The sequence below is a fragment of the Rhinichthys klamathensis genome, unplaced genomic scaffold, assembly GCF_029890125.1.
Source record: "Rhinichthys klamathensis goyatoka isolate OS25496 unplaced genomic scaffold, OSU_Roscu_1.1 h1tg000192l_1, whole genome shotgun sequence".
Classification (NCBI taxonomy): domain Eukaryota; kingdom Metazoa; phylum Chordata; class Actinopteri; order Cypriniformes; family Leuciscidae; genus Rhinichthys; species Rhinichthys klamathensis.
In genome coordinates, this window is record NW_026606718.1 from 3,551,255 (window position 1) to 3,561,769 (window position 10,515).

The following is a 10,515-nucleotide window of genomic DNA, read 5'->3' on the forward strand; positions in this document are numbered from 1 at the left end:
AACTTGAAAACGTGCAGCCCTAGTTAATGCAATTACAAACAGACAAACCTCCAGCAATTATTTTAAAGATTGGGCTAAATAGTTGAAATTAATGTATTATTCCATTAACATAGTAGTAAACATTGTCTGGCTCACTTTCAAACAGGACAAAATAGCATTCATATGCAGCAGTATGGCACAAATAATCAGATAAAATAATGACAAAATGACAAATATATAGTAAAATGGAAGATAATTATTATAAATAAGTAAAGATAGATAGACAGACAGACAGACAGACAGACAGACAGACAGAAAGAAAGAATTGTGGTCACAATTGTTACCAGTGGGATTAATTGGTTAACTTAATATGAATGGAACTGGTATGTAATGTCTTTAAACGATAGGGTATATCGCAGCCACCGCACTTGGCTGGAGTTACGTCCTGCTCCTTATGTGGGTGGCTAGCATAGAAGTCGCTTCCTTCAGACGTCTTCAACTGAGGGCAGAGCTGCATGGTTCAGACCTGTTGACTTCACTGGGTTTTCAAGTGGGCACCCCACTTCACCGGTGTTTCGTCAACTAGCCCACGACACCTCCATGAGGCTTGACAGCAGAGCCAGCGTCCTGGAACTGCTCCCTCGGTCATTCAGGACTATACCACTCCGCTCTGACCCCCGCCCTCTCTGCCAGCCTGGTTTAGCCACCGCTCGCTCCTCTTCAACCACAGCCATCTGGATGCTGTCTCTGCCTGCTTTGCTATCTTGTTCACTAGGTTCTTGCGGGTTGTCCCTCTAACCCCCAGCGTCCCCAAGGCTCTCCAAAGTGACTGTCCTGGGAACCCCCTGCAACCCACCTCCACCGGTAGATTCCAGGCTCTCCAACCCCTCTGCTGGCTCTCAAAGATGAGGGACTGATACTTCCCTAGCTTGCGTTCGTGTGCCTCCTCAATCCTTTCCTCCCAGGGTACCGTCAGCTCTATTAGGGCCACCTGTCTTGTTGCCTGGGACCAGAGCACGATGTCTGGTCGGAGGCTGGTCACGGCAATTTCCTCTGGAAACTTGAGTTGCCTCCCGAGATCAACTCTCATCTCCCAGTCCTCTGCCGTACCAAGGATCCCTAAGGATCTGTTCTTCTTGCCTGCCTTCTCCCCAGGCCTGAGGAAGCAAATGAAACGGGGACCTCTATCTTGGGCCTTGGTTCTTTTCCGCTTCCTCTCCTTTTCCAGTCCATCAGCGAGCTGTGCGAGCACCTGATCATGGCGCCACCTGAACCTCCCTTCAGTCAGGCCTGCCCGACAGGACGACAGAATGTGCTCCAGGTTTGCCGGTCTCTTGCACAGCGCACAGGATGGATCCTCTGTCAGTCTCCATCTTTGGAGGTTTGTTGGTGTTGGCAGGACATCGTACACAGAACTAAGGAGGAACTTTATTTGATGTCCCTCCATATTCCAGATGTCCTTCCAACTGAGAGATCTTCCTCGGACACTTCACCACCTGGTCCAGCTGCCTTGCTGTTTCATGGCTACTGCCCTGGCTTGTCTACTCTCTTCCTCCACGGCCCGGATCTCCTTCTGCACCATCCCTTTCCGGTCCTTTGCCTTTGCCTCCTTCCAGCTTGCTCGGGTGATGACTCCCAGGCCCAGCCTCCCCTGGGTCACCGTGCCCATGATGTCTCCATGTTGTAAGCGCTCTTCTGCTTCCCTCAGAGCTCCGCTGGCTTTCCACTTCCGTCCCGTCTTCACTACGATGTTGTCCTGTCGCACACCCTGATCGTTACTGTCGCGCAACATCATGGCCAACCGAACTTTGGCTGTCTTAAATTCCTCCACGACTGATGTGATTGGCAATTGCAATTTGCTCCCTGAGCTGTATAGCCCTATAGAGCAAAAACTTTTGGGGACAGACAGCCACCTCCTGAGGAAGTTATTAATTCTCCTTTCCAAAGCTTCCACTGTTGTCAAAGGGACCTCATACACAAGCAGTGGCCACAGGAGCCTTGGAAGGATGCCGTGTTGGTAGCCTTGTATATACCTTGTACTTGCAGGGCAGGCCACTCCTCTCCAGGGCTTTCAGCCATTCTTCTGCTTGGTTGAGCATCTCCTTCACGCTTGCTTTGTCAGTCAGGTCGGCTCTGTACCACCTCCCTAGGCTCTTTACTGGCTTCTCTGTAACTGTTGGGATGGTATCTTCACCGATCTTAAACCGGAAGCGGTCCTGCACACGGCCCCGCTTCAGTACCAAGCTTCTCGATTTTGAGGGTTTGAACTCCATCCTAGCTGCTGTGGTGAGCTCTACCAAATCTTCCAAGATCCATCTGCCCTCCGGGACTGACCTTGCTGTTATTGTCAAGTCGTCCATAAAGGCCCTAACTGGGACCTGTTGGACTCCACTTAACAGCACAGCTCCCCGTCTGGGCTTCTCCACTGACTTGACCAGGAGGTTCATCGCCGCTGCGAACAAAATCACAGAGATGGTACATCCGGTCACGATTCCGACCTCCAATCTCTGCCAGTTGGTGGTGAAGTCACCAGAGGTGAAGCGCATCTTGAAGTGCCCAAAGTAGTTCCGGAGGAGCATCCGTACCTTCTGGGGGACGTGATAGGCTCTGAGTGTGTGGTCGACCAACTTGTGTGGTACTGTGCCATAAGCATTCGTTAGGTCAAGCCACAGGTCTGCTAGATCTCCCTGGTTCCTTTTAGCGTCCTCGATGATCTTGGAGATGACGCTGTTGTGCTCGATGCAACCAGGACTCCTGGTACTCCGCCTTTCTGTACAGAGGTGTCAATGTACTTGTTGTTAATTAAGAACTGGGTCAGCCTCTTCGCCAAGATTCCGAAGAACACCTTCCCCTCCACATTCAACAGCGAGATTGTGCGGAAGTCTTTCAAGCTAGAAGAGTCCTCTTGCTTAGGGATGAAGCAGCCCTCAGCAATAAGAAAACTGTCCGGCAGATGGTTCTTCCTCCACACTACCTTAAGTAGCCTCCAAAGACGTCTCCTCAGCCTCTCACAGTTCTTATAAACTTTGTACGGAATTCCATTCGGCCCCAGTGCAGATCTTCCCCTTGCCTTTCTGATGAAGTCGTTGACTTCCTGCCATCTGGGCTCTCCGTCATCAAAGGAGATGGTCGGCTCCTCTGGGCTGCACAGCTTTCCTTCCAGGTCGAGTTCTTCCTCTCGCCTTGGGTCACTGTGCACTTTACGGAGGTGCTCTTCTACCTCCTCCTTCGGGGCCTTTAGCACTCCTGATCTTTTTGCTCCAAGAAGCCCTGACAGGTACTTGAAGGGGTTTTTTGTGATCTTGACCCTCTCCTTTTCCCGCCTCCTTCTATCCCTTCGCTGGCACTCCGCTCGGCGCAAGATCTTTATGCGCTCCCTAATGTTATCTCGCATCTCTTTAAGGGCAGGTTTTTCGTCTTCAGGAGCCTGCCGAAAAACCTTTCTCAGTCTTCTCAAATCGGCTCTGAGTTTTGCAATTTCCCTTGAACGCCTGTTCTCTCCAGCATGCTGCGGGCCTTTGGTCTGTCTCTGCTCTGTCCCAAAACGCTCTACTCCCATATTCCAGATGATAGTGGACGTTGCCTTTATCTTCCTGCAAATGTCACCCGCGAGGACAGACTCCAGGACTTGGTCTATCTCCCTGTCGAAAGACTCCCAGTCTTTCCTGGCTGCTGCTGTTGGCCACCGTACTAGCTTTTTTCTCTTTTCCTCTCCCTCAATGGCCCGAACTTGCTGACCTGTTTCCTGGCTGGCTTGCCTCTCTTGATGTTGCTTGTCGTCTGAACCATTGTTGGTATTTGAGGGAATGCTGACTCCTTTGTTGCGTGCCTGGAGATTCTGGGTGCTATGGTCGGACACCTGACCCTGCCTCTCCTCCGTCTCATCAGGTTGCCCTGTGCGTTGCACACAACTGTGTCGTAAACATCCCATCCTACTCTGGTGTATCTTCAGACCCCTATCGCCTTTGCAGACTTTTCCAAAAGTAATATCACACAATCGCACTGCCTCCTTGTTCCCTTTCATAGGTCTCTCAACACTACGAATATCGCTATTGAAAACACCTTTGGTGTGGACGAATGTCTAAAGCCCTTAAACCATCACGCCAATTTGATTGGGCAATATCGCAATATCGGAAACTGTGTTTGTCGTGTTCTTTGCTATAATTCAGAGCAGTTTTACCACCTTAAGTTTAAGTTTCAAGAAATGCATTGACCTGTGTGACAGGTTCATCGCAGGAGGAGAGACTCGTGACAGGTGCGTGCAATGTCTGGGTCTTAAACATGCCCAGGCAGCACTTAACGGCCTATCTGACTGTCGTCACTGCGTTTGAAAGTTTTGCGCTCAATACTCACCTGCTTTCTGAGGAAAGAAGGCCTCAGAACCACTCTAACCCCCGCCTCTCCATTTCTGCGGTTGCCGAGGCGCCGCACATGATGGATGCTTGGGGTGACGATTATGAGCCCGAGTGCATGGAGAGCGAGCAGACGGAATATTGTTGAAGACAGTTGAAGCTGGACGGTCGCTATTTGACTAGCCCCCAGCCCAGCCCCGTAGGCCTCTCCCCTTTTTCCAAGACCTCCACCACAAGGTTTTGAAGTCTTGGTAGCAGCCTTTTTCGGCGCGAATCACAAATCCCGCGTTCATGGATTTCACCACCATCTCCAAAATGGCGGATCACGGCTTCACGGCTACGCGGCAATGCTGACCGTCAAAGAGACTCTCACGGCCCATCTTGCGTTGGCTGTACTTCAGGCCTAATAAGCAGAGCTGCTTAAAGAGTTGGATGAGGGAGAAGGCCTGATTCCAGAGGCTGTTAAAGAGCTCAGACGGGCCACTGACTACCAAGCATACTGCCCGAGCTACCAAGCATACTGCCCGAGCAGTAGGCCGGTCCATGGCGGGTATGGTTTCAGTAGAGCGCCACCTTTGGCTGACTCTTACTGACATCACAGAAAGAGACAAGACCTTCCTATTGGATGCCCCCATGTCCAAGGACGGTCTATTTGGCGAGTCTGTGATCGCTGTGGTGGAGAAATTTCAAGCAGCGAAACCGGAATCTGCAGTTTTCCGCCAGCTTATTTCACGTAGGCCTAGGGAGAGCAAGCGACAACCACCCACAGTCCGTTCGCGCTCGTCTTCCCTGCAGCACCCCCATGAAGCACAGAGAAGTGAACCATCGCCTATGGAGCCCCCTCGCAGAGACTGGGGCGCTAGGTTACATTTCGTTCACGACGCAGAACGATAGACCTGGGTCCGATGGCCAAGACCTCTCGATCCCAGGCCCCCAGAAGTAGTTCCTGATTCCTTCGCTCATCCTCTGAGGTCTGGCTCTCCATCGGAGAGTTTGGACCAACTGCGCAAGCGTATTCGCCTCTCTCATTTTGGCCTCCTTGCTCCGACCATAACCATTCCGCCGCAAATTGTGTCTCGGGTGGAGCTCCCTCAACAAGCAGCACTCCAGACACTCCACGCCTTCGGTGTTCCGGGGAAAGACCTAGGGTCAGGGGCGTGTGGCCCGTTTGTGACGGCATTAAAAAAACCACATTCTAAATGGTGGGCCAGACCGATCGGGAGATGAGACCGTTCCATGTAGAGGTTCCTGCAAAGTCGTATTTCGGAGGGTGCGGCCCCGGTCACTCTTAAAGTGTACGTGGCAGCTATTCGGCAGAGCATGTACCAATAGGAGGTTGTGGCGAGCAGGACGAGGCCGAGTGACGTGAGAGAGCGGCGCGAGGCCGGTGGCGTGAGTGATAATGAACGACACCTGTGAGACGCACTGGTCTCACATCTCTCACGGAGGAGCGACGACAGTGAAGATCGAGAGAGGAACAGGCCTGATTTTATGTTGTGTTTTGTTTCTGTTTTGTGTGGCCAGCAGTCGTCCGTGAGGGGCTGCTGGCTTATACTTTCATTTTTGTATTTGTTTATTTATTTATTAAAATCGTTGAACGTTCGCCGGTTCCCGCCTCCTTCTTCCCATAACATCTGAACCCCGTTACAGAGGTGTTTCTGTTGGATGTCACCTCCTGGTTTCTTGTTTTCTAAAAGGGACGAGACAGCTTATACCTTTCCGCTCTCTACGAATTCCCGCTTGGGATTTAGCCATTGTTATGGAAGGTCTGGCAGGTCAGCCGTTTGAACCATTAGAATCTGTGTCAGAGAAGATGTTGACTCTTAAGACAGTTCTTTTGGTGGCCCTTTCCTCTCTTAAGAGAATAGGGACCTGCAGGCTCTTTCTGTCAGCCTTTCCTGTATAGACTTTGCCCTGGGGCTGGTTAAAGTCTTGATGCATCCCAGGCCAGGATACATTCCTAAGGTTGTGTCAAACCCTTTTCGTTCCCAGCAGGTGGTTTTGGAGGCTTTTTCTCATCTTGATTCAGAGACAGAGTGATGCACAGCCTCTCGGCCTTTGACTGGTCAGGGCACTGAAGGTCTATGTCGACCGCTCAGCCCAGTGGCGTAGATCGGAGCAATTGTTTGTGTGTTTTGGTGGTAAAAGCAGAGGGACTGCTGTCACCAAACAGAGAATGTCTCATTGGGTGAGTGAGGCTGTCTCGGCAGCTCATGAGGTGTGTGGTTTGGACTCGCCTCTAGGTGTGAGTGTCCATTCCACTAGAGGAAGGGCTTCTTCTCAAGCTCTGTTTAGGGGCTCTTCTTTGGAGGATATTTGTGTTGCGGCAAGATGGTCCTCTCCGAACACTTATCAAATTCTATGGTCTTCCGGCTCCCAGGTCTTATCTGCTTGAGCGGACACTTTCCACGGTCTTCCAGCTATTCTCAGGTATGTGAAGGTGTTATGGTATAAATCATTCCCATAGCTATATTCACAGTGATGAGAGACCTGTGAAAGGGAACGTCTCTGTTATGTATGTAATCTTTGTTCCCTGAGTAGGGAACGAGACACTGCAATGCCGGCCTTCCCATACTTGATTAGTGCTTCCTTCGTCATGGAATCTGAGGAAATCGCGCACACCACACTAATATGAAGCATATGTGAGTCGTGACGTATTCTTAGGGTGGTGCTAAGAGCTATTGGCCAAATATTAAATTGGCATGATGGTATAAGGGCTTCAGACATTCGTCCACACCAAAGGTGTTCCCCAACCCTCCTACTCAGGGAACAAAGGTTACATACGTAACCGAGACGTTTTCCGGTAATTTGTCAGAAACAGCTCAAGCTATTTCTAATTCTTACATGACTTTTTCAAATCTGTAACAGAGTTTATCTTTTGAAAATTGCGAACTAGTGACAGATTCATAATCCGTGTAGAGTAGTTGTGAAGTTTCACATACAAGGGTCTTTGGGACGTCCTTGAGTTTTCCTTAGATATTTGCTTAGGCTACTTGTTTTTTGAACTGTTGCTATTGTGTTGCATTGCACACTAAACTGAGTTAAGTGAGTGTTGTGTGAATTAGTTCAGTATCTCGAAAATTTCAACAGTTATTATACCTGGCAACACCATTTTCTCAGAATGACCCGGTTCCCTTCCACAGGATGATCATGACACCATTTTGAGATGATGATGATGATGCCCTACTTAACACCAGGGTGGCGATGGCAGGATTGGCTTTAAAGGGTAGAGAAGCAGAAGGGGCGTTTGGTATTTTTAGAATTTAAAACATGCCTTTTTCTTTTCTATGTTAAGCCATATGGCTACACGATTGAACAAATATTTTAAAAAAAAATGTACTTCTGACAATGACTTGAAGACTGTTTTGTCTGTGAACATTGGCTGTTTCTGTTTTTCTAATAAGTTTTTAGATTTTTTTATTTTTTTTGCGGCTTGTCTATTAAAGGAACTAGAACTGTCATACGCTGAAGAGATGAATAGATTTTCATAAGTTTGAAAAGCTGTGCTCAATGACTGTGTTGTGATTTGTTTTATTGTTCTTGTGACACAATCCATTTCTTGAAACACCCAGAGAAGTATAGGATAAATGTCCTTTCTGTGGTCAAGGGCAGTTAATCTCCTCTACCCTGTGTCATTTTCTTGTCGATGGCTCTCCAATGCTTAATGTCCTAGTAAATGACTCTGCTCTGATCTGGTCCCTGCAAGCTGTCATAGGGATTGTGGGACTGCTGCAGAATCCAGCAATATCCTGCCCATGACATAATGAACAAATGACTTTGTCCTCCTATAACAAATGTTAGTACAGCACTCACAGACAGAAAGTCAAATCACTGAGAAAAATGTTAGGAAAAGAAAGACAGATAGAGACAGTGAGACAGCTCATTTTGAAGGCATTGTAGACCTTTACATGAGTATATCCACCTGTCAATGTGTAAACATTATGTAAAATGCTAATTAAATAAACCTGGAAAGTTTAGTTGAAAACTCATAAAAAAATATTAATTTGAGGGACTACAGGACTTCTGGCAGGATGAATGATTACATATAGTTAGCGAATTAGCTCAAAAAGGGAATTTATATGTATAATTAATTAATCATAATTTGTTATGATTAATTATTGCCTAAATATTTAAATAGCCTAAAAAGGGGATACATAGCCCATGTATTTGTACCTATATAATTAATTATGAATATATAGATAATCTAGATCAGTTTTTAGAATAACTTTTAACAGAATTAATTTCACATCGACTAATCTGTTCGTCAACCGAACCGATACGTTCTTCTTATCAACGCTCCAGAAAGGTTATTCTTCTGGTCATGAAAAATAACTTTTCTGTTCTATTAGATTACTAACTAAAGTACTCAACAGTATAAAAGCTTGTAGCTTAAGATCACACATTTAAGAGACTTTGGTCGATGAGCAGCAGACAGACAATCAAGTGTATAATGTGTTTTAATAAATTAAACTACGAAAACATACGACTACACTAAAACAAATAATGAGAGTAATAAATTATAAATAGAGTCCACTTATTTGTGGATTTGTCTGCACGTCGACGCTAGAAGTGTTTCAAAATCCACAGATGCGTGAGGGGATTTACAAATGCACAAGAAGCAATTCACAAATGCGTGCAGTGATTTACAAACGCACAGAAAGCGGTTCACAAATAAATGCCAGGCAGAGTTGTGTTTGTGACATAAAACACATTTGTAAATATATATATTTTTTTGTGCAAATCTCATTTTATTTATTTGTGAGTTTTATACATTTTTGTGAAACTCTTCACATTTGTTTGTGAATCTCAATCTATTTATTTGGAATGATGCAACAATTATAACCCCATAGATCCTCGGTGTGTCCGTGAGTTTGAAGCGTTCTTCCGGAGAGCGCGTCGTTCGCGGGAAGTTTAAAAGGTTTACTTGAAAGCAAAGTTGCCGGAAAATCAGGGAAAGTCCTTTTCACCCGGAGATAGAAATGAATGAGCACGGACGAAAGACTAAAACAAGGCAAGACCAAAACACAAGACAAAGCTAAGACTAGAGAACAAACAGCAAGCTAGAGACTTTTGTCATCGTCCTTAAAGGAACACTTAGTACTTGACTCAGTTAAATGACCAATAGTACAGTAGTTAGAAAACTTTCAGCGGGAGAGAGTTTCTTTGTCTCCTTCTGACAGAATTGGTCATTTTTACTCCAAAGGATGGCAAACATAGTATAATACATTTTATCGTAACCGACTACATATTTAGCAAAGGCAAACCGAGAGGGTTAATTCGATACCAAGAAAGATACAAAAGTAGAGATACATCCTTACACATGAATATAAGAACTTAGAGTTCAATTAACACAACTAGAAAGTCATAACCAGGCTAATATAAGGGTGCGGAACATGCATACACACAGGAATATATCATATTGTGGAATGACTTATATTATGAGTTAAATAAAGAATGTTTGTGTATGTATTGGCACGTCTCTCAGATGTCCGTCCATGCCACATGGTCTTCGTGCCTATATATGAGAGGGAAGATGAGTTGAATTAGATCTTTTTGAAGCTCATGAGGGAGTTTGGAGGTGTTTTCTGTTTAGCATCTGCCATGCCACTAAAGTGACAATGGGGCAATTTGATTCAGACTCATCGGTGCTATGCCTGTGATTTACATGAAGAAGTCCAAAAGGTTAAAAGCTTTCTGAAGCTTAGAACGAATAAGCCATCGTGATTTCGCCCAAGCGCTACAGTAATGTGACAAATTAAAATTGAAATCTCGTACAACGTGTGGTTTAAAAAGTCAGTCATGCTACTAACTGTGACCTGCAGAAGGTAGTGTAGACCTCATTTCATAAAGATGATGTCATGTCTCAGACTTTTTTCTCACACTGAACTTGCCACATATAACTATGTATATGTATTATTGGTATTGGAGTATATGATCTATGAGGTGAATTTCAAATATGCTGCTATTTTGAAATTTATATTCATCAAAGAATCTTGAAAAAAAGTCCCACTAAAACATTAAACAGCACAACTGTTTTCAACGTTGATTATAATATTAGCATATTAGAATGACTTCTGAAGGATCGTGTGACATTGAAGACTGGGTTAATGACACTGAAAATTAATATTTGCCATCACATGAATAATTACATTTTAAAATATATATACATATATTTTTTATTGTA

At 45.8% G+C, this 10,515-nt stretch overlaps 1 pseudogene; it reads right to left on the minus strand.

Annotated features, from left to right (window-relative positions):
• Positions 1–374: 374 nt before the first annotated feature.
• On the minus strand, positions 375–3,953 carry LOC130095756 (uncharacterized; annotated as a pseudogene).
• Positions 3,954–10,515: the final 6,562 nt, after the last annotated feature.